This window comes from Protopterus annectens, chromosome 11.part0 (genome assembly GCF_019279795.1).
Source record: "Protopterus annectens isolate FY-2018-M chromosome 11.part0, PAN1.0, whole genome shotgun sequence".
Taxonomy (NCBI): domain Eukaryota; kingdom Metazoa; phylum Chordata; order Ceratodontiformes; family Protopteridae; genus Protopterus; species Protopterus annectens.
This window is the reverse complement of record NC_056745.1, coordinates 405,400,795-405,427,579: the sequence shown is the minus strand read 5'-3', so window position 1 is coordinate 405,427,579 and position 26,785 is coordinate 405,400,795. Positions and strand designations below refer to the sequence as shown.

Here is a 26,785-nt window from a genome sequence, read left to right as displayed (position 1 = left end):
GTAAAAACTCAGTTCCCACCAATTACCAAATCCTGAACACTGAAGGCGCATTATAAGACATCTGGGGACGCAGGTTGGTAGCAGCCTCTCTTTCGACCACCACATTGCCACTGTGATCAGAAAGTCCTTCTATGTGGCACATCTCATTACCAAGGGTTTTGCATCCAGGAAGAAAGAGGTCATCGTCTCTCTCTACTCTTCCGTCATTAGACCAATCATCGAGTATAATGCCCCATTTGGCATGTACCTCACTAGACACCTGTAACAGTTGGAGAGGCCACAGAAGTACCTCACGATGAGGAATCCTAGGCATTAAACACATGTCCTGCATGGACAGACTCAAAAGACTCCAGCTATTCTCTGCCTCATATCGCCTGTTTAGAGGTGATCTCTGCTTGACTTACAAAGCCATGTCTGACCCAACTCTGTTAGAAATGCTACATCTAAAGAAATCGCGATCCCTCCACACCACATGCTCCAGAGACCTCAACCTCATTACCACAATCAACAGAACATGCTGGAGGGACAGGTTCTTCACCCAGAGACTGCCCATGCTCTGGAATAGACTTCCCATACATGTAAAGCAGAGCACCTCGCTGTCCTTCAAGAGAAATCTTGATGAGTGGATGGGTAACAGAAAGTTCACCCCCGGCGGTCACTCCAGTGGCTCTACTTGATTGAGGCACTGGGAACTAACGTCGGGCGGCACGATGCCAGGGCACTACTATGGGTTAGGCTTGTAAAGACTCAAGGGCCATTAGCTCTAGTGCACACCTATGAACCTATATGCGCCTGTTTCTCCATATAGTTTTTAATGTATACTATACTGTGCATTGCATTTTTTGCATTTGTGTATAATAAATTAAGTTTTTGTTATATATTCATACTTGGCTGAAGAGATTGTATCCATTAGTAAATTTTATCGGTTCCCATATTATTTTCAGCTTGAATATTACAAAGAAAATGGGTGTTTTTCCAGAACACTACTAAATGAACTGCTGACATTTTGCAACAGAACAGTTTCCAGAGGCAGGTCACTATGAACCTCAGTGAGATTTTACTGTTTTTCTTCCAGCTTTCATGTTATGTAATACTGTTTTTTTTTTCTTCTTCCAGAGATGCAGCCTCATTTCTTTAAGAATATTGTGCTTACGGGAGGAAATACACTGTTTCCAGGTTTCCGTGATCGAGTTTACTCTGATGTCCGGTGTCTCACCCCTACAGATTTTGAAATGTCTGTAGTACAGTCTGATAAGTATGTTTAGACAAATCCCTTTACATTTAAGTACTCCTGAGATTGTTACTTATTGCTGATGTTTAAACCTTTGCATAATTTTTGTAATGACTTTATTTTAAATAACATTTTTTGTAAGAAGCATGAGTTTGGATATTTGAATAATTAGATTTTAAGTGGTTTTCCAAAACATAATTAGTATTATCTTTTGTTATTAACTGACTTAGATATAATTATCAAGTGTGGTGTATCTTTATTTTATAGTTGAACAGTGCAATTTAGATATTTTTTAATTCACAGATCAGCTAAGAGCAACATTAGAAGCTGATAACATTTAGATTTAATTGTAAATAGTTTCTGTATATCTTTTTTGTACAATGTATGTATTAATTTTTAACTTATGGTAGATAGTAAGATGGTCTGTTTTACATTGCCTAGTTACAATGTGTTTTAGAAACACTACACTGAGTTAAGTTTGGTTTTTAGATATGTTTAACAGATAAAATATAAGAGGATTAGTGAACTGTAGAATAGTTAAGATTGGTAAAGTGCTATAAATGTGAATTTGCAGAGTTGCTAAGGAACTTGTGGGAAGGTTGGAAATATCAAGCGTGTAATAGGATGGTTGATAATACTACTACTTTTGCCACAAGGTGGGATGTTAGAGCTACATTGACAGGTATAGGGAGGAGGGACATTTGTAACAGATGAATGAAAATGAATAAAAATGATAACGATAGAGGTGAGTGTGGGAATGACGCAAAGAAAAGCTGCAGTGGGTTTGACTGTGTCTCACTGGCTAGCATTGTTCCTTATAAAACCTGGCTTTCCAGTCTGGGTCAAAAACAGGGTGCCTTCTGTGAAAAAAATGCATGCATAGCCTGTGAAAATTGAGTTGCCAATACACATGGAGATTATTATTGTGAACATCCAGCCTACAGAAACACAATTAGCCAGGAAGATGACGTAGTCCTTGTCGAACCGTATTTCAGATGTGTAATAGGGAAAAGAGCATTCGTAAAATGTACTTCATCTGCATGGAATGAACTCCCCACAGAAATAAGATCCCAAAAAACAATGGATACTTTTTAAATTGTGCAGAAAGAATATCTTCCACAGAAAGTCAAATGTAACTGCGTTTGCAATGTTAGTTAACCTAGATGTCCTAAATGTGCAGAGTTTTCCTTAGACTTGCTTTTAGGTTCGTAAACCGATCAAGGAGGTGGCAGTGGGAGCAGTTTGTGCCCCACTTTACTCTAACTTGGTATTACTTGCATGGGATAAGGCTCATGTTTTTAGTTTGATATATTATATTTTTTGTAAACTATACCTGAAATACCAGGATGATATATTTTTACTGTGGCAAGGTCCAGATGAAGCTATGAAGGAATTTGTGAATTTCCTAAATGGTACTACAGCCTTCCTTAAATTTTCTTGGAATTATAACAACAGAAGTATGAATTATCTGGGCACTCTGATTGCATTCAATGGTAAGGGGTTTGTTTCTAAAATTTACCAAAAACCTGTGCTTAGTAACTCATATTTACATTATAACAGTCTTCTTCCTATGAGTTAGAAAAATAATTTAATTAAAGTGCAATATATCCATGTAGCCCGGATGACTTCAAACAATGTGGATGTTTATGATGAATTTACGAAATTAGAAAATATGTTTTTAGAGAGGTTACCCTCTTAAGTTTATAAGAAATATCAGTGATTTAATTTAGTAGAATATGGCCATAAATATAAACCCCTACTTTGATTTAGGTTTAGAAGACCACTAGGTCTACCACTACTTCCACATCTTGATAAGTGAGAGTAATTTTTTATCTACACCTTTGATGAGAGATAACAGAGCCCTTATAATTGAGTATAATGAATGTGCAAATGCAATTAAAGGTATTATTAATAAGAATTGGAATATGTTAAATGACCATCATTATTAGAAATTTTAGGAACTAAACTAATTTTTGGGTTCAAAATGGCAGCTAATTTTGAACAGTTCTTGGAATGCAACAATAAGAATCGGGAGGGGTGTGTGTCCACACATTCTGCTACTGGGAAATGTGGTACTTGAAAACAACACCCCTGTGAATGGTTGAAGAGAGTATTATATTACTGTAGATAATGGTTTACATAGTAAGATTAAATTAGCCAAAGGTAATTGTAAAACGGCAGGTATGGTATAAATAGATGTCCTTCTCTTCATATGTGCTGTATTCATAACATGAGGGAGTCTGCTGCAGGCTGTCCGGCCAGTATACAAAAGTTTAAAGCTACTGTTAGGTACATGCGTCGTCGCACATACAACCCTAAAATGATGTTTGTTATAAAGCAGACACCTGCACATACCATCCTCAGAACTTTTCTGCCACCAGTTTGAATGCCATCTCCAGTCATTTGCTCGACAGTGAAGTTGCAGATTCCATGTCAGATAAGTGCTGCGTTTTTTTTTTCTAACATTTTTTTGTGCTGCTGTTTTGCTGAGGTTACGTCATTTAGGAAGGACAGGTGTCAATATGGAAGGCAAATTCCACATATGGATTTCCATGATTTGTGCCTTTTTTGCCTAGGCCGTAACCACAACCGTGCCTCCAGTGCTATATTCGCAAGGCCTTTGTTCCAAAGACCCTTTGCATTTGTCTCACTTCTGTCATTTTATATTTAGAAAGCCATTGCCTTAAGCATTTAGCACGTGATGCCATGGAAGTTATGCCTGGCCCTTCAGGGGAGCCTATTCTTAAAAAAGCCAAGAAATCTAGGCCTGAGGTCTCTGCTGCTCCTCCAATTTTGGTTGTCTCTTCCAAGGCCAATGTTGGCTTGGAGACTTGTTCGGAGGTAGCTGATGATTCTTCCATGGGTACCATTGTGGAGGCCGTAAAGGATCCTGCTAGCACATCCTCAGGGGAAATGCAGATGTCCACAATAGATATTTGGGGAACCCAGGGTCATATGGATGTTCCACTTATGAAAAAACAGAAAACTAAGCATTTGTCTCCTTCTCAGGAACTTACTGCTGATTGGCAAGCCTTTTCAGAAGGGCTGTTTTAATGCTTTTATAGCCCATAGGCAATTTGCAGGGGTCTCTCTCCTTTCTTCCCTTTCTCCAGTTTCTCCAAAGAAAAGAATTTGGATTGAGGATTTCTCAGATGAAGGTGATTCCTCTGGAGATAAGTCTCTGGCATATTCTGCCCAGATGTCTTCTTCTTTGGGGTATGCTTCCCCAGAGAAGGAATCAAAAGGTACAGAATCACCCAAGGAGGATATTACCTTTGGTGAGACGTTTTTGAAGATGAGAGAATTTTTAAAGTGGGATTGCTCTCAGGTTTCTCAGATACAGAAAATATATGATCTGTTACAGATGGCTTCCCCTTCCCCATCTTCAGTACTTCCAGTGCTGCCAGCTTTCTTGGATGCTTTCTGCTCTACTTCTAAGTGTCCAGATTCACAACTTCCTGCCCCTAAAAGGCCAGACAGGTTTTACAAAGCGCCAGAAGACTGCAAGTTTTTGTTTACATGACCTTCAGCAGATCCAGCTACTGTCTCAGTGGCTGCAGATAAGCCCTCTTAAGCTTTTGCTTTCAGCTTCCCTTCCCCCATTGGGTAAAGAGAGCCAAGTTAAGGAAATGTTGGGAAAAAAGTGTATACTTCAGCCACAGTTGCCTTTAGGGCCATAAACTACCAAACGTATATGACCAAATATACCTTAGCCCCCCTTTCTCAAGCCACTAAACTCATTTCGGAGCTTCTAGACTCAGACACTAAAGTCTCACCTTTCTTGTATTTTGGGTTCCTCTGCACAAGTGACACGTCACTCCATTAAATGCAGTTATGATGCAGTCAAAGCATCTGCCAGAGCTGCTGCATCTGGCTGTGTCCTTGAGAGGTACTGTTGGCTGAGACTGCAGCCACTACCGGATGATGTCAAAGCTAAAATTATAGTGCTCCATTAGATTCTAAGGCCTTGTTTGGAGCTGCAGATGCACAACTTTTTAAGTCCGTGCAAGGAAAGAGCAAGGAGCTCTAGGACCTTAAACATAATTTTTTGTCACCAGTTCCAAAATTTCAAAGGAACTATCCTTCTAAAACTCCCTTTGTAAGAAAGCTATCTAGACCTTCTTCTAAGAGTAATAGAGGTGCCAGAAAACCTTACCCTGCCAAAACTTCTACTACTCCTCCTGCTGGGAACCACCCTTTCCAATCAAGCCAGGTAGTTTGTGACTACCAACCTCTCTGCAGCCAGACCCCACTTTCCGTAAGTTTTTCCTTGACTCTCTCCCTGTTTGGATTGGAAACAGATAACCCAAGACTCCAGGGTTCTTTCTATTATCCTCAGAGGATATTTCATGGTATGGAACAGGGTCTCTATCACATAATCGAAGTTCCATAATTTTGACTACCATATGTACGAACACATATGTCCGAAGTTACAGAACTTCAACTATGTGTAGAAAAATTTAAAAAAAAGGGAAAAAAACAAAATAAAAGGTTGTATGAAGGGGAGGCAAGCCCCCCTGCAACCCCCCCCCCATCTATAAATATACCAACTCCGAGGTCGCGCTTCAGTGGAAATTTCCTTTACTGCATTGTAGTGCGACCTCAGAGTTGGTATATTTATATTTATTTATAGAGCGGGGGGGTGCCACCCCTGCTTACAACCTTCAGGTGTGTTCCTTTTGTTTTTTTTTTTTTTTTTAGCAATCGAAGTATGACAACTTCGAACTTATAGTTTCGACCATGTCACGTTCGAAGTTGTCATACTTTGACTACGTGATATAGACCCTATGGAACACCCTTCCTTCCTTCAGGGGTATTCCTCAACCCCCAAAAGACCAGTTGGTATTTTTTCCTCAGGTGATTTCACACCTTGATTTCTCAGGGAGCCATTCAAGAAGTTCCCCCTTCTCAAATAGGGGAAGGGTTGCATTCAAGAGTGTTCCTAGTTCCCAGAAAAGATGGTCCTTGGAGACCCATTCTGGATCTGTCACATGTAAAACACTCTTTTAAAGATCCCCACCTTTTGCATCCTTTTCTTAAACACTCTTCCTCTCATTCTTCCACAGGCCTTCATGGAGTCCCTGGACGTCAAGGATGCATGTCTTTTGCAGGGTCATTCTCCAGGCATTCTTTTAGAGAACCTTCATTTCACAGTTTCTCTTCTGGAAAGACTACGATTCACTATAATTTTCCAAAAATCCTTTCTCTTTCCTTCACAAAACCATGTCTTCCTAGGATGCAGAATACAGAGAAGATATTGCCTTCTTAACTCCTCAGAAAGTAATTTATCTAACAACTTTCTTTCAAGCTATCATTCCACTTCACTTCCTGACAGCCAGGGAGGTCCTCCGTTTGCTAGGCTTCATGGCATCCACTGTTCCTATGTTACCTCTAGCCAAACTTCACACGAGGAAACTCCAGTGGTATCTCAAGTCAGTCTGGATGCAACATGCTTATCCACTAGATTTTGTGATTCCTCTTCTTCCCTGCTTGAAAAAAATAATTGTAGTGGATCCAACAGGTTATCTTGAATCCAGGGCTTTCCCTCCAACTTCCCCTTCCATCTCAGGAGTTATTCACGGACGCCTCAGACATGGGATGGGTGGGGCAATATTCAACTCTTGGAAGGTTCAAGACGTGCTCTCCTTTCCAAATGGTGGAACACATAAAGATGAGAGCTCTCATTTTTGCCATTCAAATATTTCAACCTCTTTTCCTTCTAGGTCCCCTAAAGTGGTTCACAGACAACACCACAGTTCTTTGGTATGTCAGCAAGCCTGGGGGGGGGGGGCAAATCACATCTCCTGTGCAGGCTGGCTCTCAAGACTTGGGAGTTGGCAACTCAATATCAGCTAACATTTCAGGCAGTCTACAGTCCTTCCAGTCATAATGTTGTGGCACACACTTTGAGCAGGTCTGTGACTCAATCAGATGAATGGATGTTGCACAGGGATGTGTTTTTTTAACATTATCCACCGGTGGGGTACTCCTCAAGTAGATCTCTTTGCCTCACCTATGAACAGACGACGTTCAAAGTTTTGTGCCAGAGTGCCCAATCCTCTGGCATGGAAGGTGGATGCCCTGCCCTTTTCTTGGAAGGGGATGTTTCTCTATGCATTCCCCCCTTCAGAAAGTTCTTTTAAAGATACAACAGGACTAACCAAAAATCTTGCTGGTGACCCCCTTTTGGCCAAGACCGCATCAATTCTCCCTTCTTCTGCATTTAGCCAAGGGCAAGTGTCACAAGTTACCTCATGGGATGGATGTACTCACACAGGACAGGGGATCCCTAATACGTCCACAAATGTCAAACCTTCATCTGACACTGTGGGTGATAGGGTTTTGATCCCTTTCAGACACCTGTTTTCTGTGTACATTCTGCAAGTTCTGCAGGAGGCCAGAAAACCCAGTACTAGGAAATCCTACATTTCCAAATGGAAGAGGTTTTTCATCTGGTGTCTTTCTCAAACCTGCAACCATTGTCTGTGGATATTCCGGTGGTTTTGTCATAGCTGTATGAATTACTGAAGACTGGATTATCATACTCTTCAGTAAAAGCTCATCTCACGGCCATTTGTGCCTGCCTATAAACCCCCTCCGTTGGCTTCAAGATTGGAAGTCATGCTTTTCTTGAAAGATGTCCTTCACGTCAGACCACCAAGGAAACCAGGTGTTCTTTGTGTTTCACTGTTGCAGTCATCACATTTGGGTTATCCCTGCTAGGGTAGCCCTTGGCCGTTCCAAATACCAGAGGCTTAGTATTTCTGCATCTGTTGCTGTCACTTCAGGACTGACGTCAGGTCGTCAGTAGTCTAAATTAAGGCAGCCGACGCCATTACATCAGTCTTTCTTGCCGTGGATCCCGAAGCAAAAGCAGTTCGCATGAGTGCCGGTCGGCCGCTACCTGAGTTTCGTCTGCCAAATTGAAGCTGAAGTCTTCTAAAGCTAAGTACCCCATTTTGGATCCTTTTTTCTTGCACTAACCGATGTCAGAAAAAGTTAATTGTCTCGCCTGTGGAAAGCAAATACCACACCAAGACTTTCATTCTTACTGCATCACTTGTTTAGGCCCAGACCACGACGTCCCCTGCTGTTGCTTCTGTGCTTTGTTCAAAGCCAGAACTATCCATCATCGGGCCCTTATTGTAGCTAGATATTTTTGCTTACATTCCTCAAACTCTGATATGGCTTCGGTAAGCCATCCGACAGCAGATCTTCCGAACAAACGTAAAGATAAAAACAGTGACAGACTGCACAGGTCCAAACCTACCGATGACACTCCCGTTAAGCTGGTCGTCGGTTCTCCGGTCCTCAGTGAGGTGCTTTCACAGCCTCTGATGCCCACTTCTGTGGATTCGTAGGCCACTACTGAGACCCTTTCGGAGTCTGGTATGCTGCAAAACTCTTCTTAGACTAAGGATCCTGCGGTTGTCTCTACCTTGGATGGGTCCGGAACCACTGAGCAGGCGCACCGGCTTCCGAGGAAGTCCTTCGTACTACCGGTTCTCAACACAAACTGACGTCTTCTTTCACGATTACAGTTCTCTTGAAAACGACCAAGTTTCTTAGGCCCAGGGTACAAACCACACCCAAGAAACTGATGACCCAATCTCAGGCACCTGCTTCCTTGCCTCAGTCTCTAATGCTTAAAATGGCAGAAGACCTTATTATGCTGATCAGAGGAAGCCAAGCTACCCCCTCCAAAAGGAAAAGAGATCTGTCCCCTGTAGTTTTGTCTGAACAAGAGTCTGATTACTCTGATGCATCTGAATATGAAGACATGCAACTCCTCAAAACTCCACATGAGGAAATTCCATTGATTCCTCAGATCAGTGTGGACCCAGCATTCTTATCCACTAGAATACAAAGTCACCCTAATCCCTTGCCTAAAGAGGGAACTGCTCTGGTGGCTCCAACAGATAAGCCTAAATCCTAGACTACCACTGCATCCTCTCACCCCAGTCCTGGAACTTTACACAGATAACATCAGACATGGGATGGGGAGCAGCTTTGGGCACATCACAGTTCAGAGAATTTGGTCTCCCTTCCAAAAAGTCAGAACATATCAACATCAGGGAAGTGCAAGCATTGCTACTAGCTCTACAAGCATTTCAACCTCTCATTTACCGAGGCCTTCTACAACTGTACACAGACAACTTGACAGCCCTCTGGTATGTGAACAAGCAGGAAGGGCAAATCATATCTCCTTTACACTTGACTGTTCATGCAGTGTACCTCCAACTGGAATCTCGTGGCAGACTCCTTAAGCAGGTCCCTGTCTCAGTCCCACAGATGGATGCTTCATAAGGATGTGTTCCTGGACATAGTCCACCAATGGGATATTCCTCAAATAGACTTATTTGCCTCCACCCTGAACAAACAACTTCCAGAATTTTATGCCAAAGTCCCAAGTCCTGTGTATTGGAAGGTAGACGCCCTCTTCTTTTCTTGAAAGGGGATGTTTTGTATGCGTTCTTTCCCTTTCTTGTAATACTAAAGGTCCTGTTCAAATTCGACAAGATCAACCAGAAATCTTGCTGGTGACTCCCTTTGTCCAAGACAGCACTGGTTGCCCCTACTTCTGCATTTAGCCAAGAGCCATCACCACAAGTTACCCCACAGAGTGAACCTGCAGACACATAACAAAGGATCCCTAATACACCCACACCTGTCAGTGCTACAGCTGACACTGTGGGTGATAGGATTCTAGTCCCCTTCAGACACCTATTCTCAGAGGATGTGCTTAGGATTTTGTAGGAGGCCAGAAACTGGTGTCTCTCTAAGAAGCAAAGACCCACTAACCGTGGTAATCCCATTGGTTCTGTCTTACTTGTGTGAATTGCTCTCTGTTGGTTTGGCTTACTCCTCTGTCAAAGCACACACGTCAGCTATTTCTGCTCATCTGCCTCTTTCTCACCCTCTAGCGTGCAAATTTGAGGTGAAACAATTAAGGGTGTCCTTCACAGTAGGCCTCCCAGGAAACCTAGTCCTCCTCCTCCTTGGGACCTTAATTTTGTTATAGAAAAGCTGACCCTGACCCCTTTTGAGCCCACACCTTCAGCCTCCCTCAAACATTACTCTCGGAAAAATGTTTTACTAGTGGCCATGACCTCAGCCAGAAGGGTGTTGGCACTTCAAGCCCTTATGGCGGTGTCCCCCTTCTTGATATTTCGTAAGGATAGGGTATCTTTCAGAACAAATCCTTCCTTTATGCCAAAAGTGGTTAATGAGTTGTCCCTTAACCAATCCATTTAGTTACCTACCTTCTTTGCTTCTCCACAAAACCACAGTGAGAATACTGCACTCATTAGATGTACACAGACAATTTAGGTTTTACCTGGACAAGACTAAAGCTATCAGGAAATCTGATCAGCTATTTGTGAACTTTCATCCCAAAGCTCTGGGTTTACCCGTTTCCAACCAGACTGTTTCCTCTTGGACTTCAAAGACTATTTGCCTTTGTTATACCCTCTATGGAAAGAGACGGTCTTCACCTGGGAAGGTCGACTCTAACAAGGCTGTGTCTTCCTCTAATGCATTCTTCAAGGGCTTAGAAAACAATGCCATCCTTGAAGCAGCCACCTAGTCTTCTAATCCATACCCTTGCCAAATACTACAAACTGGGTGGCATTTCCAGATCCAGAGACTGGTGTGCTAAAGTCATTTTACATGGCTTCATTGAGAGCTCTTCCCTTCCTTCTTGAGCTTTGGCTGTCTCCCTCAGTTTAAGAATACTGCAGCAAGTGAATAGATGGATATAGAATAGTTGTGTAAAATTTTACCATAACCATAGATGTCCTTCTCTTCACTGCTGCAGTATTCTGTCCCTCCCTCCTTCCCTCCTGGTCTATTGTTTTGCTTGGTTGTACTGATCTTTTATATGCTTAATCGGGCATTCCATTCTGAGGATGGTATGTGCGTACATGGCTTTTATGGCCTACTTTCGACAGCAGCCTATATGCGACATCCCACGTACCCTACAGTAGTAGTGTAACACTTTTGTGTACTGGCCGATGTCAGGTCTCCTTCAGGTGGGAAATCCCACAGATTAAGAATACTGCAGCAGTGAAGAGAAGGGCGTTTATAGTTATATGGTTTGGTAAGATTTTACACAACTATTCTTTCTGTATCCAGATCAGTTCCTTAGCTTTTCCATTCAGTCTACAGACTCAAACAGAATTTCTGAGGATTTTTAATCTCATGACTTTTACGATTTACATAGGATCCCTTTTGCAAGATTCCACATAAGAAAAATCCATTGATACCTGAAATCTATGTGGTCCCAGCATCAACATCTCCCAACTTTTCAGATTCCAGTTTTGGGGTTTGTGAAAAGAGATTCAGTGGTGGAGACACCAAATTTGTTGGAATCCAGGTTTCTCATTCTCTCTCCCTCCCTGACCCAGCACAGTCATTCACAACTAATGCCTTAAACATTGCTTGGAGAGCTGTGTCTATAGAGATAAAAATTTCCATCTTTGGAACAGAAAAGACTGACCGAACCACATAAACATAAAATAGATGTTGGCACGTAATAGATGCTCTGAACTCTGACAATCATCTATGGTCCCCAGGACTTCTAAAAGCGTTTACAGAAAACATCCCACTGATGTGGTACATAACAAGCAAGGAGAAGCTAGGTATTACCCTTTTTAATTTCTCCAAGACTTTTGGGTTTCTAATATAATGACAGGAATGGATGCTGTTCCTAAGTCGAAGTATGATTAAAATTCACGAAACTAGTATTGTTTCAGTCTTTGATGTTGGCCAAAAGTGGTCTTTACAGCACCCGCATTGTGGCCAGAATTGACTCCTTCTGCAGTTCTTACAGAGTTACATGTATCGGTACCATATCTAAATACAACTGTAAGTTGTTTTTTATGAGACCCATTGCTCCTACTACTGTTGGGACTGTCTGGGTATCTTTCTTCCACATTGCCCTCATTTCTACCTACAAATCCTGCTATTTTACGACTAGATGTCTGTGTTTGTACACAAGACACTTAATTACTGGGTGTAGCAATTTCAGTGATCAAATCAAAGCTACTTTTGTCTAATTTTTCTGGACAACTGTATCTGTTTATTTTCACGTCTGTTTTTTTTAACTGTTTGTAATGGGTGACCCTATGTGATGTAAATTATATCATTTCAATAATGCTTTGTGGCTCATGTTTCTAATGCTTCTCAGCTACTTCAATATTGTAATGTTTGCACAATTCCCAATCAGCAGTCTTGCCACATTATTATGCCTTTCAGTATACAAGCCTTCTGCCGTTAATGTATCACACCTAGCAACAAGATGTGCGATTTGTTTCCAATTCTGTTTTACAAAACCTGCATTTGTCTGTTTCTATGGCACACTCAGTGGAATTTGTAAACCAGCATGTATGTAGTTCACTATCCTAGGCCGCCACTATTAACATTTTGTCTTTTGGTTTAAATTCACCTCTCCTTAACCATTCCTAAGTTAAATCCTGATCGATGTGAGCTTGTTCCAGGAGTTTTCTGTACTTGCAACCATATTTATGCATTTCCCGCATTTTTGCCTTCTCGTCTGATCCTTCACCTGCTATTCTTTCTTTTGCATTTTGGCACACTCAGTTGCTACCTCATTTTTATTCACTTCTGGTTTTATTTACATTCCTGCTTGACTCCGATATGCTTCTGCTAAACTAAGCAGGGAAGTCATCTTAGACTTGTTCTTCATGTTTTAAAACTTCCTCTGTGTTTGGATCTTGGGATGTCAGCAAATGTGTATGCAGTCCTACGATTGCAGATATATTCATATAATCAGTTTCAAGGAGACCCATACCTCCTTTAGAATGGGGAATATATAATCTTTATACACTGATTTTTTTTATAAATCATTTGCTAAGCATGAAGCATTTTTCTTGTTTTCCTGTCAAGCTAATCCAGTACTTTTTGAGGTCAGTCATTCATCCCAAAACTGTTAAGTTAGAACACAATGAGCAAATTGGTTTATTGCTTGGACTTTGTTCCTAGATGTCAGAGCTGTTTTCAGTTTTAATTTTAGTCTTCTAAAATATTCTGTACTAAGTTTTATTTGCATTTGTTTATGTTTATTGTTGCTTCTTCATCAGTTCCCAATATTTATAAGCTCTCTTTTGCTCAAGTTCTTTCATATTACATTCTTGGTGCTGGAGCGTTCCTGCTTTAAAGGTTGCTTTTGTACATTTATCAAGACCGAATGACATTCTTATGTCATCTGAGAAAGTTTTGACCACTTGCAGTTGTGCTTTCAGATCCTCACCCGATGAACTATACAGTTTTAAATCATCCACAAAGAAAAGGTAAGTCTTTACACTTCGTTGTTTGCTAGGAGCCAAATTGTAGCCATGAACTAATCTATTAAGTAGACAGGTTAATGGCAAGACAAAAGAGCATCGGTGACACTCACCCTGGAAAATCAGTTGAATTTTTATCCCTGCGATAATGATTTGTTCTTTATTATGGCTTAGTTGCAGAGTGGTTTGCCACTGTTTCATGGTCACTGTAATGTAATTGATCATCTGTAAACACTTTATCCATGACTGTGGAATGCTGTCATATGCTTTTTTGTAGTCTATTCATGCCATACTTAGATTCTTCCCCTTTTTACAAATCTCCATTCTGACTTTAACAACAAATGATCCTTTGTTCCATATTACTTTCTTTTTATTACCCTTTTGTTCTATTGCCATTACTGGGTTTTCTTCTGAATGACTATAAACTCTTGTCGGCATTAATTCCAGTGTATATCTTATACATTGTTGGAAGGCAAGCTGTTGGTCTGTAGTTTTCAGGGTGTCTTACAGGCTCACTCTTGAGGAGGAGTATTGTTTTTCCTGTTGTTAACCAGGTTGGTGTCTGTTTGGGATCTGCATATAAATAGTTCTTACTCGTGGATAAATCTTTAAGTAAAGATACTTTGTCTGAAATTGGGTATTGCATCTGGGCCTGGAGTTTTCCATTTAGGAGCTTTTCTTAATTTTGTTTCAGTTTGTCTGGCTGTTATTTCATCCCTTTACATATCCTGTACATTTGAACTTTTTATTTTTTTTACTACTTCTGTCCATTCAACACCTTTATTATGTTCTACAGGATCTTCATAGATATTTCTCCAAAATATATATATTTTTTCTTTTTTGGTAGTGTTTCTATTCCTTTTGCCTGGTTTCCCAATTCTCTGTAAAACTTTTTTGGGGGTTATCAATAAATTGTTTATCTTGTACTTTTCCTTTATATTTATCTGCATATCTTCTAAGTTTTTCTGCTTGTGCTGATATCTTTAGTTTATTGTTATTTGCAGTAGTGTATGATATATCCTGGTCTGTTCTGATACTGCGAGTTCCTTTTATTACTTCTGATCTTTCTTTGTATTTTCGTTGATCTGTTCCCTCTTTTGTACTCTTCTAACAGTGACACTTCTTGTCTTATTTTTTTCTCTTTTTTTCTGTGATGGCATTTGATTTCTCCCCTTCCTTTCCCTTACTGCCCTGTATTTTTGTGATAATACTTTATTAATTTAGCTGTACAGTAATATATCCTATTTACTTCTCTCATATCGCATGAATTTCTATGAACCATCTCTTGATTACTGTGTTCATTTGTTTTATCAAACATCTAACGTTTGGGTCTTATTGACTTTCTGTAGTCTATTTCTTTCATTGGTCTTAATATGTCTATCCATCTCTATTAAATCAAGGAATTCTTCCTTTAGATAATTTTCTTCAAAACTAAGGGCATATTCTTTGTTTGTTTCCTGCGGGCATTCTTCATAAAGTTCCAGAAAGTCCTCCCATGCCATATTTTCTTCAGCTTCACTGTGTCATCCATTGCTTTTTCATATGGGAACTCACTGGCCTACCACTCCACAATATTGACTGCATTAGAGTTGCCACAGTTTCCTTTTCTTTCCCTTGCTGTGCAACTCCAACAAAAGTACCTATGTATGGTAACTGATCAGATGCTTCCTGCTCCACTGGTTTATCCTTAGTTTGGGGTTTCATTATTCTTTCTTGCTGGGATATTATCAGAGTTGGATTTTCTACATTAAATCCTTATCTTCGCAGGTAATCCATAACTTCAGTTTCTATCTGTTTAATTTCTCCATTACTAGTCCTCTTTTCTTTCCCCCTTTATTTTCTTATATTTTATAGTAAAATTGCCCATATCTGGCTGCCCTTGCCTGTATGTCTCTTCAAATATCTTTGCTGCTTCTTTTTTTCTATTGATTAGATTTGCTTTCCTCTTTGCATAAATATTGCACCATATTAAATCACCATTTCTTTCTCATGCCCATATTTCTTCTTCAGATGTCTCCATGCCTCCTGCTCCTCATGTTTCTCCTTACCTGGGGGACTCATTATTCCATCATGCTGTGACATAACCTGTGTTAGACTTTCTACACTAAATCCTTCACAATGCAGGTATTCTATAACTTCAGCTTCTTTTTTTTTAACTTCTCCTTAACTAATCTTCTGTTCTACGTTCCCCCTTTGTAATCTTATATTTGTATTATGAAATGTTCCTTATCTGGGTGCCTTTGCCTATATTTATCTTCAAATATCTTTGGGGTTGCTATTTTGTATTTATTATTTTGGCTTTCTCTTTTGCATAAATATTGCACCATATCAGATCTCTTTCTTTCCCATGTCTGTAGTTCTTTACCTTTCAAAAATCTCTAGATTTTTGTTTGTTATATTTTCGCACTTCCTCAGCTGCTTCTTTGTCCAGACATCCCAATGTTTCTTGGTCTATAAAATGTTTTTCATGAATCTCTTGTATTAATGAACACAAATTTGCATTTGAAGCTTTTGACAAGTTTTTCTTGTGCAAGTAGTTTTCTTTCCTCCAATTTCTGTCATTATCTTTTAGTACATCTTCTGTCTGGACATTCTGGGCTTCCTTCATAATAGTAACAATACATAAGTTTTTTCTTATCCTCAGTAGCCCACTCTATCATCTTTATGGCTCTTTTTGGCCTGTCAATTTTTGTGGACTACTATTTCCTTCTACAACTTGGCGGCCATCCTCCCCTGAGCCCGGCCTAACCCCATTGTAGGAAAGTTTGTGTCTTGAGGATTTTATATTGTCATTTTTTCCACTCCTGGCACTAATGCTCCATCCAAGAATGGGCACTTTATCCTGGGATTTCTGCACCCAGCTGTCTTTTTAATTTTTTTAGCCTACTTTTGTCCATGGTGTATGCTGTATAAATACAGTCTATGTTGTCTTGGTGAGATTTTTTTAAAAACAGGGTCCATCTTGTTAAGGTACTCACCAACACTTGAATTCAGTTTCAGCAATATTATTATCCTTTGCATGCTGATTTTATCATCTCACCATTACTGTCTGCGCAGACTAGCCATTGTAGCTTAAGATATAGCTTCTCAGCACAATCTTACTCTACAGACATCTTACTTGCTTTTTCTTGAAGACGAGTGTTCCTGTATGCTTTTCCACTAATATCCTGGGTTGTTTTGAAGATTCAGACACGCATAAGATCATTGTGGTCACTTCCTTCGGACCTAGGCAACAGTAGTCCTCCCTTCTGTTAGGAATGGCCAAGGGCAATTACCACACGCTTCCTCACAGACTGGACCTACTCTCACAGGACAAGGGTTGTTTGAGTCATCCAGACCCTTAGCAACAGCAACCATTTGCCTGGAGATAGAAAATGGGTGCCTAAAAGGTATTAAGATTCTAAGGATGTGGAGCAGGTTTTAAAAAAGGTAAGAAAACATGCCACAAGAAAATCATATATTAGTAAATGGAAAGGATTTTCTAGTTGGTGCCAAGACAAGAACCATTACCCTTTCGCAGTTAGTGTCTCTGTGGTTCTACATTATTTGTGCAAGTTACTGTCCCATGGCCTGTCTTAATCCTCCATCAGGTCTCATTTGTTGGCCATTTCAGCATGTCTGCCCATGGTTCCCCATCTTTCAGTTCAGTCTTATGTAACAGTGTTTTTGAAAGGGGTGTTGTTTATGGAGTATCCTAGAAAACACTTGGTTCATCACTGGGATCTTAACTTTGTCTTGGAACAACTAACTCTTGCTCCATTTGAACCATCTCATCAGGCTGACTTGTGATTTTTAACATGGGAAATAGTGTTACTGATTGCTTTGTCCTCTGCAAGAAGAGTATCTGAGTTGTAAGCTCTTATGATGTGTCAACCTTATCACATTTTCCACAAGCTAGGTTTTCCTTAAGAACTAATCCTTCTTTTATGCCTAAAGTGGTATCTGAGTTTCCCGTGAGCAAAGATATCCATCTTCCTATACCATGGATGCACACAGGCAGCTCAGTTACTGTCTTTTAGGAAGTCTAATCAGTTTTTCAGTTCTTTTGAAGGTAAAAATAAAGGACAACCTGTGCAAAGCCGACTTTCTAAATGATCATCTCATACTACTACCTTTTGTTATGCCCACCACAGTAAGACTATACCAAGAAGGGTCAAGGCTTATTCTACCAGAGTCTTTGCTTCATCTGTGGCTTTTTGGGAAGAGTTGGATTCTAGAAGTATTCTAGAGGCAGTGGCTTGGTCCTCTGTACATACTTTTAAATCCACAGATTCCTTCTCCAGATCTAGGACAGGCTGTGCTAAGACCATTCTCCAGGGGCTCTTGGACCCTTATGCTTCCTCCTCTAAGTCAATATATTCTATATGTACATATACTGAAGGCTACTCCAGCAGTGATCCTTATGAAGAATATAGTACAGATGTATAAGTAAACTTACCATAACAGTAGATGTCCTTCTATTCTCATGCTGCAGTATTCTCACTGTGGATCCTCCGCCTCAGGCAACCTGAACCTCCGGCTCCTATACAAAAGCTTAAGCCTGGTTGCTGTCAAGGGCATGGTACATCACATGCAGGGCCATAAACCATGGGCCTTAAATGTCACGTCTGCATGCACAGACCTCAGAACTTCTCTGCCGCAGTCGAACGTCAGCTTGCTCGCTTCACTCCTTGCTTCAGAAGACATCTTCAGATAAGTACCCCATTGGGGAATTTTTCATTTTTCTGTTAGGCTTAGGTTGCTGTTCCTCCCTTTTAAATAGTTGATGTCATCAAAAAGGGAAATGTAAGTGCGGCCGCCGGATTCCGCACAAGGATTCCCATGAGCTTTGTTTGTTTTGTATAGGCCAATCCCATGACTATATGACCTTAAGCATTTACCAGTCATTCGTCCCTAAAACCCTACGCAGTCGGCTGGCAGCCCTGAAACTTTTTGTGGAAAACCAATGACTAAAGCGATTAGCCCTAGGCATGGAACCCAAGTCATCCATCGAGGTAAAGCTGCCTAAAAAGAATGCCAAGGTTGCAAGGCCTACTGTCTCTTCTCCTCCGATGTCGGACGTCCCGCCAGCTACCGGTCTAGGGGCTGAGGGATGTCTGGAAGAAATGGCAACATCAGTGGGTACCTTTATGGAAGCCACCCTATAATCTCCAGTCGGCACGTCCACGGAGTTTACCCTGACGTCGGCTTCAGCTGATGTCAAGAGGGAACCGAGCTTCACCAGACAGCCGCCCACAGTACTAGAACAGTACTCTTCTCCCACATGCCAGATGCCAGATCCTAGCTCTGCTTATCTGCATATAAGCCACTAAGACTGCCCCTCTTATGTAGAAGCAAAAAAAACAATCATATAACCTCTTCAACTGAAGACAACTATACTGGCAAACATTTTCCCAGTCTTTGGTACAGGCCTTTATGGCTCTTAGGCCCACAGCTTCACTTGCTCCTGGCTTGCTTACTCTCAGTCCAAGGCCAGCTTCAACTTCTTCCATTCCCCCTACTCAAACTCAGGAGGAATATTCCTCTACCTCCTGTTCATCAGATGAGTCTTTGACATATACCTCCCAGCTAGCTTCTCCCCTGGACTACTACTCCCCAGATGAGGACTCCTTGGAAGGAGACTCTCCACTTGAAGATATTTCTTTTGGGGGAGACTATCTCCAAAATGAGGGAGTTTTTCAAATGGGATGCCACACGGATGACTGAGGTACAAAAGAGATACTTTGAACTGCTACAGATGGAGTCCTCCTCTCCCTCTGCTATCCCCCCTGTGATTCCAGCTTACCTGGATGCATTTGCCTCAGCATCCAAGACCCCTGAATCACAGCCCCTAGCCCCCAAAAGACCTAACAGGTTTTACAAAGTCCCTGATGACTGCAAGTACCTCATTAAGCCACCTATGGCAGACCCTGCAGTCGTCACAGTGGGCCCCAGATAAACAATCCAGTCAAATCCCCTCTTACTCCCTTCTGCCATCCGAGAAGGACAGTAAGGTCATGGATGGACTGGGGAAAAAGATTTACACTTTTTACACCCTAACCTTCAGGGCAGTCAAGTATCGGATCACATGGTCAAATATGCCCTATAATTGGTTTCCCAGGCAACTTCATTGCTTTCTTCCCTGCCTGACTCACCTAATAAAAACACAGTTAGCATCTAAGCTCTCCTTAGCAGCACAGGTTGCCAAACATTCTATCAAGTGCAGCTATGATGCTGCTGAGTCTTCAGCCAGGTCTGCTGCCTCAGCCTCTGTATTACACAGATATTCCTGGCTCAGAAGACAACCTCTCACTGATGATTTTAAAAACAAAATCTTGGATGCACCACTAGACAATAAAGTCCTGTTTGGCAAACAGTCCGCTGAACTGTTTGAAAGTCTCCAGAAAAAAAGCAAAGAAAGTCAGGAACTCATTATTGGTCTCACCTATTCCATAGTTTTATAGAAACTACCCAGCTAAGCCCACCTTTGTCAGGAGGGCTCCTGCCTCCTTCACCTCCTCTTCCTCAAGGCACAGGAAAGGAACTAGAAAGGCTCCTTCCCCCAGGACAGCCTCTTCACAGCCCACCCCCAGACAGCCCTTTCTAGATGGAAACAGTGTGTGACTGCCTAGCACCCACCCCCTCTCCCCCTGTCTCTCTCCTACTACCCATTTTGATGAGAGTCACTTCAGCCCGCTGTCCTATCATTGAGGGGAAAGGGGAAAGGGTACTTGGCAGGAAAAACCAGGCAAACCCCACCACCCTGCAAAATCCCTCCTCCAAAAATCCCCAGATCATCCGAGATCATCATCCAAGATCTCATAGGGTTTCCTCGGACCATAAAAGGGTTTGTTCCCTGGGTGTTCTAGTCCTGTTAGGGCTTTTCTTGCCCTAAAAAGCGGGATGCCCCTTGGGGCCCATTCTGACTTTTCTCTGCAGGTTTCTTTTCAGGTTGCTTTCCTTTCCTCATCCTTGCCTTCAAACTTCATTCCCACTCTTCCAGGGCATTCATGGACACTGAAGGGATGATGACAGGCACATTCTTCCACATTCCCATTCACCTAAACTACATTCACACTTTGTATTTTCTGTTTCACCCTTTGTGAAGATCCTTGGTGCAGTAGATAAACCAAAGTGTCTAGCCCCAGATGTAGCCTACTGCCAAACAAAAGGCATACAAATGTACCTTTACCTGGACAACCTCCTCATTCTAGCAGAAGAGGAAAGTACTCTCAGGACCCACTCAAAATTCATTGTGTCCCTGCTTCAGAGCTTGAGGTTCACCCTCTACCTGACAAAGTCCTCCCTCACCCCAACCCAGACCTTCTTGAACTGCAGGATAAGAACAGATCTGATGAAGACCTTCCATCCTCAGGACAAAGTCTACTCTCTAGCCAACTTCTTCCAGGAGCTACTTCTGGCCAACCACATTTCTGCCGGGCAGTTCCTCTGTCTACTAGGCCTCACGGCAGCTACACTTCCTATGCTACCGTTAGCCATGCTGCACATGAGGAAGTTCCAGTAGTACTTGAAAAATGTATGGTCACAACACAATCACCCCGTGGAATTTCAGGTGCCTTCCTACCCTGTCTAAAGACAGAGTTGAGGTAGTGGATCCAACAAGTAAACCAGAATCCAGGCCTACCTTTGCAACCCACCAAACCAGTGCACTTTATGCACACAGATGCCCAGATCTAGGGTGGGGGCCACTATGAATGGCCTCAAGGTGCAGGCTCAGTGAGAGGCGTCCCTCCAGAAAAAACATCAACGTGAGGGAAATGTCTCCTCTCCTTCTAGCCCTGCAGAGCTTTCTTCTTCTAATTCAAGAAGGTCCCCTCCACATTTTCACAGACAATACAACTGTGATGTGGTGCATCAACAAATGGGGGGACCAGGTCCTATTTACTCAGCATGCTTGCAATGCAGACATGGGAGTTAGCCACCCAATACGGTGTCACACTACAGGCAGTCTACATTCCATCCCAAGACAGCCATCAGGCGGATGCCCTCAGCAGATCCTTCTCTCAACATCACGAGTGGATGTTACACAGAGATGTGTTCTTAGACATTGTCCACTAGTGGGGCACACCACAGATTGATCTGTTTGCTTCACCTCAGCACAGACAATTGCAGCTATTCTGCTCCAGAACCCCCTCCCCACTAGCTTAGAGGGTGGATGCCTTTTCAATTTCTTGGAAGGGACTGTTCCTTTATGCCTTCCCCCCTTTCCCATTCATTCAGAAAGTCCTACTGAAAATCCAGAAGGACAAGCCAGAAATCTTGTTGGTGACTCCCTATTGGCCAAAGCAGCATTGGTTCCCCCTACTTCTATCTCTTGCCAAGGCCAGTCGCCACAAGTTGCCTCACAAGGTGGACCTGCTTACAGAAGAGAAAGGCTCTCTAATTCATCCACACCTGGAAACACTCAGCCTAACCCTGTGGGTGACAGAATACAGATGTCTGAAAGGGATCAGTAGTTTGAGGACATGCTGTCCGTCCTGCAGGAGGCCAGGAAAGCCACTACCAGGAGATCCTGTTTCAAAATGGAAAAGGTTCTCCAACTGGTGTCTCCAAAGGCAACTCGACCCCTTTCCAAGCAGATGTACCCCTAGTTCTAGCCTACATGTGTGAGCTCCTAAAATCAGAGCTTTTGTACTCCTCAATGAATGTCAACTTATCTGCCATTTAAGCTTGCTTATCTATGGAACCACCCCTCCTTTCCAGAATGGAAATCAAACTTTTCCTGAAGGGGGTTCTCCATTTCAGACCACCGAGAAAACCTATTCCCCCCCACCTTGGGACTTGAACTACGTTCTGGTGAAACTCACCATTGCCCCATTTGAACCAGCAAACCATGCCTCTCTGCAGATGTGTACCTGAAAGACTGTCCTATTAGTAGCCCTTACTTCAGCCACTCATGGCATCCTCACCCTACACTATTTTCCACAAAGACAGGGTGACCCTTCGCACCAACCCCACCTTCATGCCCAAAGTGGTCAATGAACTGTCCCTCAACCAGTCTACTCATTCACCCACCTTCTTCTTCCCTTCACCTCAAAATATCAGTGAGAGTGCTCCACTCCCTTGATGTCCACAGGCAATTAAGATTTTATCTGGACAAGACCAAGAGTATCAGAAGATCCGGTCAGCTCTTTGTATCCTTCCACCTCAGGGCCCTGTAGAAAGCTGTATCCAAACATACATTATCTTCCTGGATATGAAAAAACATTACCTTCTGTTACACTTTTCATGGCAAAGACTTACCCTACAATGTTAAAGCACATTCTACTAGAGCAGTGGCCTCTTCAGGCACCTTCCTCAAAGGCCTGGATTTAGCCACCATACAAGAGGGAGCCACATGGTCATCTGTGCATACCTTTACCAAACATTCTAAGTTGGACAATATCTCCAGAGCCAGAACAGAATTTGCAAGGGCCATCTTCCATGGTTTCCTGGAGACTGGAACTTCTTCCTCCACCTTTTCCTCAGTTTGAGCTGTGGTACTCTCCCACAATGAGAATACTGCAACATGAGAATAGAAGGACATAGATTAGTTGTGTAAAATCTTACCATAACCATAGGTGTCCTTTGCTTCCATGTTGCAGTATTCCTGCCCCCCTCCTGTCCCCCCTTCATCACATTTACCCTGTCTGGATGGCATCATTCTTGTTCTCCTTAGACAGTTGTCCGACTGGGAAGTCAGTTCTGAGGTCTGTGCATGCAGACATCACATTTAAGGGCCATGGTTTATGGCCCTACGTGTGACGTTCCACGCACCTGACAACAACCAGACTTAAGCTTTTACATAGGAGTCAGATGTTCAGGTCACCTGAGGTGGAGGATCCCACAGTGAGAATACTGCAACACAGAAGAGAAGGACATGTATGGTTATGGTAAGATTTTACACAACTAATCTATGTTTGAGTGATTACTGCTGCAGTATCCACTCCATCTCTCTCCATCCCCCTTATTTCCCATCCGAGTTATCTTGTTGGGTGGGGTATGAATATAGTGTGATTGATGCTTTGAGTAACTTACTTTGTGTGCCTTCCTAAAGATGTCAGAGCTGACATTCAGTAAGTTGAACACTATGAATGTCTACTACCAAAAAATTTTAGGTTGAAACTAACAGTGCAAACAGGTAAAATTAAATTAAAACAAGTGCTGTACAGGGAGGTAAGCCCCCTGCACCCCCTGTGTGGGGAACTATGTTTTCACTCCTTCTGTTATTTGTATAGGCCAACTCCAAGATCACACTATAGTGGTGAAATGGCAGTGATTAAAAAAAAAAAAAATCCCGACTGTACCATCTTTCTTAGAAGTTAAAAAAAAGATGGTAGCATGTAGGTTCACAGTTGTGGTTTTGACCTTTGAATGAAGCTCAGTGCTTTCAACCTAATGAATCTGTCCCCCAAATTCTACAAGTCAAGGCCTGAAAAGTAAATGAGCAAAGCCTCACAGGTCAGGCTTTAACCTAGAGATTGTTGGCAGGTCCTTTAGAAACATTCCAAGAACTTTTTTGCCTGATAGGGAGTCATTGCAGATGTCTTCGAGAATTAAATAATTTGGGATGTCGAGGAACTATAGCAAGCAACCTGCCAGACCTCTTCCAAGTGCATTCCATCAAATAGCTAAACTTGAGCACATTTTATTTTGTTTTGATGTATTGTTTGTATGTTTATGAAGGCTAACAGTGTTTTCGATACTGAACATTATAGAATTTTACTTAATATAAGTGTGATTCAATGTTAAAATCAAAAGTCAATGCCATCTAATGTCTTTTTGTGTTTCAGCCCCATAACTTATGCATGGGAAGGTGGAAAACTGTTGTCAGAAAATGACGACTTTGAGAATATGGTGGTAACTCGAGATGAGTATGAGGAACATGGGCACAGTATATGTGAAGAGAAATTTGATGTCTAGGATGAGCAGCCTGAAGTGTTAAGTGAAAGATGAAACTGATGGAACTCATTGCAGACACAGAGGAAGAATCTTAAGCTTAATGATTTGGTCGTGCAGTTTTTTTGAAAAAAAAACTTAGATGAGAACATATTGAAAGCTGCTTTTTAATCCAGTATGATGTCATCTGCTTTCATGAAATAGGCTGAGATGGCTTGTGTATTTTTAACATAATTATGGACTGCATTTGAATGTGTGAAACTACCATTTTCAAGTTAATGTTCAAGTTCATCAGAAAAGAAGACCCCACCCAAAAGATCAGATTATGTATGCATTTTGTGGAGTCACAGGGTCATTGTTATTATTGTTTTTTTTTGCTTCTTGGAAAATTTTCAAGTTTAGCTGGATTGAGTCTGTAGAGCTAAAATCCAGTATAATTTTTTTACATCTAAGGATATGTGTTCAAATCTCATTAGTTAATTTATCCATTTTCTCATTACCTGTGTTTTTATTCTTGTTCTCCTGCACAGAAAGAGATGTATATACCCACTTGCACCCAGCATTGCATCAGGGATCAAATGCAAGTTAAATGTGCTGTGTTTAGTGTAAGTTTCTAACTAAATTGTTTTTAAGTTTGAATGTATGTATAAATTAATTTTTACAGTATTTGTCTCACTGATTCATTCTTTTTAAATTTTGTACATTACAGTAATGGCTTTAAATTCTGTATTTAATGCTTTTAAATGGAGTATATAAAAAAAAACCTAAATGGTCTCGTCCATTCACTTTAAAAGAGGACTAATCACTGTAAGTTGCATGTCATTCAGCACAGTATGCTTTTCGCAAACGTGAACTCTTCTCGCTGGTATAATGCAGTGCTGTCCCCCTGCACCAGATCTCATTTGTTGTGGACAATGGATAATTTCAAGTTTGACCTTTGTCTTTTTGTAGAAGATTTATTTTCCTGAACAGTCAGTACTCCTTTCTAAATTTAGCTCCTTGGAAAATTATTTTTAGCATTTCTGTAGTTATTTAGCTATTTAGCTAATTCTATCCTCCTCCCTTCTAGGGAGACTATTGACTTGTATCAATTGCATGGAGTAGTGTTTACTGACTGCATTATTTTTTTTCTTCAGGACTTGTGTATTGGATTTTTTTCTTTCACAGTAGTGCTTGTTAATAGTTTTTTTTCTTTATTACTTGTGCATTGGATTATTATACTTTCAAGATGGGCAGAAATTAAGCGATAAGGTCTCCTATTTTAAGAAACGCTACTAATGTGACCACAAGTTCTCATGTGCCTGAAGATGGATCATTTGGAAGCTCCCAGAAATATATTCAAGAATTTCAGCAGTAAAACTCTGCAGTATTTTCCAAACAGACTAATTTTAAAAAGGGTGCCTTCTTTTTGATGACAAGAAAAAAAAGAAAGGTCTCCATCCAAGGCAGTTCAACCCCCTGCTGTCGAGCAGCCTATGACTACTGACCTTCCTGCTAGTGGTTTTAGTGCTTCTAGACCCCACCCCAATGGAAAAACTAGGCAGCTTCTTCTCAGAATGGAAACACTCCAGATACATGGAGTCACGGTCCTCTATGTATGTGAGGTACACTAGGTCTTTGTGGAGCCCTTCACTTAACTTAGATGGGGATAGAATGGTGAAGACTGTAGTTGTGGCCAAAGCTGAGATAGATGTCTTCTTTTCCGTTTCTGTTTTCAGATAAGTTACAGAAGGTCCTTTGCCATCTTCTTTTGCTGCTTACCCAGGCTTTTACTGCGTATTGGAAATATATCCAATTACTTTTTCTGCAGCCTTGTTCATCAGTATCAATGGGACTTATTCCATCAGCGCAACTCTTTCCCATTGCACTGTTGGCCTTGCTACCATCCCCTTAGTGCCAGGTACCACTTGGTCTGAGGTTATCAATATCAGTGGTTTGGCACTGTCAACTTCGATTCCATGAGTGTAGATTGTGGTAGTCTTTGCATCATCTGTACCAAAAACTACCTCAAAATTGGGTTTACATTGGGTGTAATCTCAGTGCATCCTTCTTTCACTTTAGACCCCAGCGAGGCACCTTCAAAGTCAAACTGTCCAAAATATTTCTCAGTTTGGAGCACTGAGCCTTTCATCATCTTCCAAGCAGGACACTGGAGCAACAGGTGACCAATGTTCCAGGGTGTCCAGAGAAGAATCCTCTCCTGAACGTTGGACAAATCCACTCGGAGTGTCCCCAGGAAGAGAAGAGTGTAGAAAAAGACACACAGACTCACCAGTGGAGTCTTCCACCCAGACATTGATTTAGAAGTAGGGGAAGACATCTTCCCACTTCCATTCAGATTTCATGAGACTGCGGGGTTCTTGACCAGCTG

General features: G+C 41.5%; 1 long non-coding RNA gene across 1 annotated transcript; it reads left to right on the top strand.

Moving 5' to 3' along the window:
- The first annotated feature begins 1,120 nt into the window (after positions 1 to 1,120).
- Positions 1,121 to 25,080, top strand: LOC122815422. Its single transcript, XR_006366954.1, has 2 exons — positions 1,121 to 1,255; positions 24,309 to 25,080. It is a non-coding gene; the product is annotated as an uncharacterized LOC122815422 (long non-coding RNA).
- Positions 25,081 to 26,785: the final 1,705 nt, after the last annotated feature.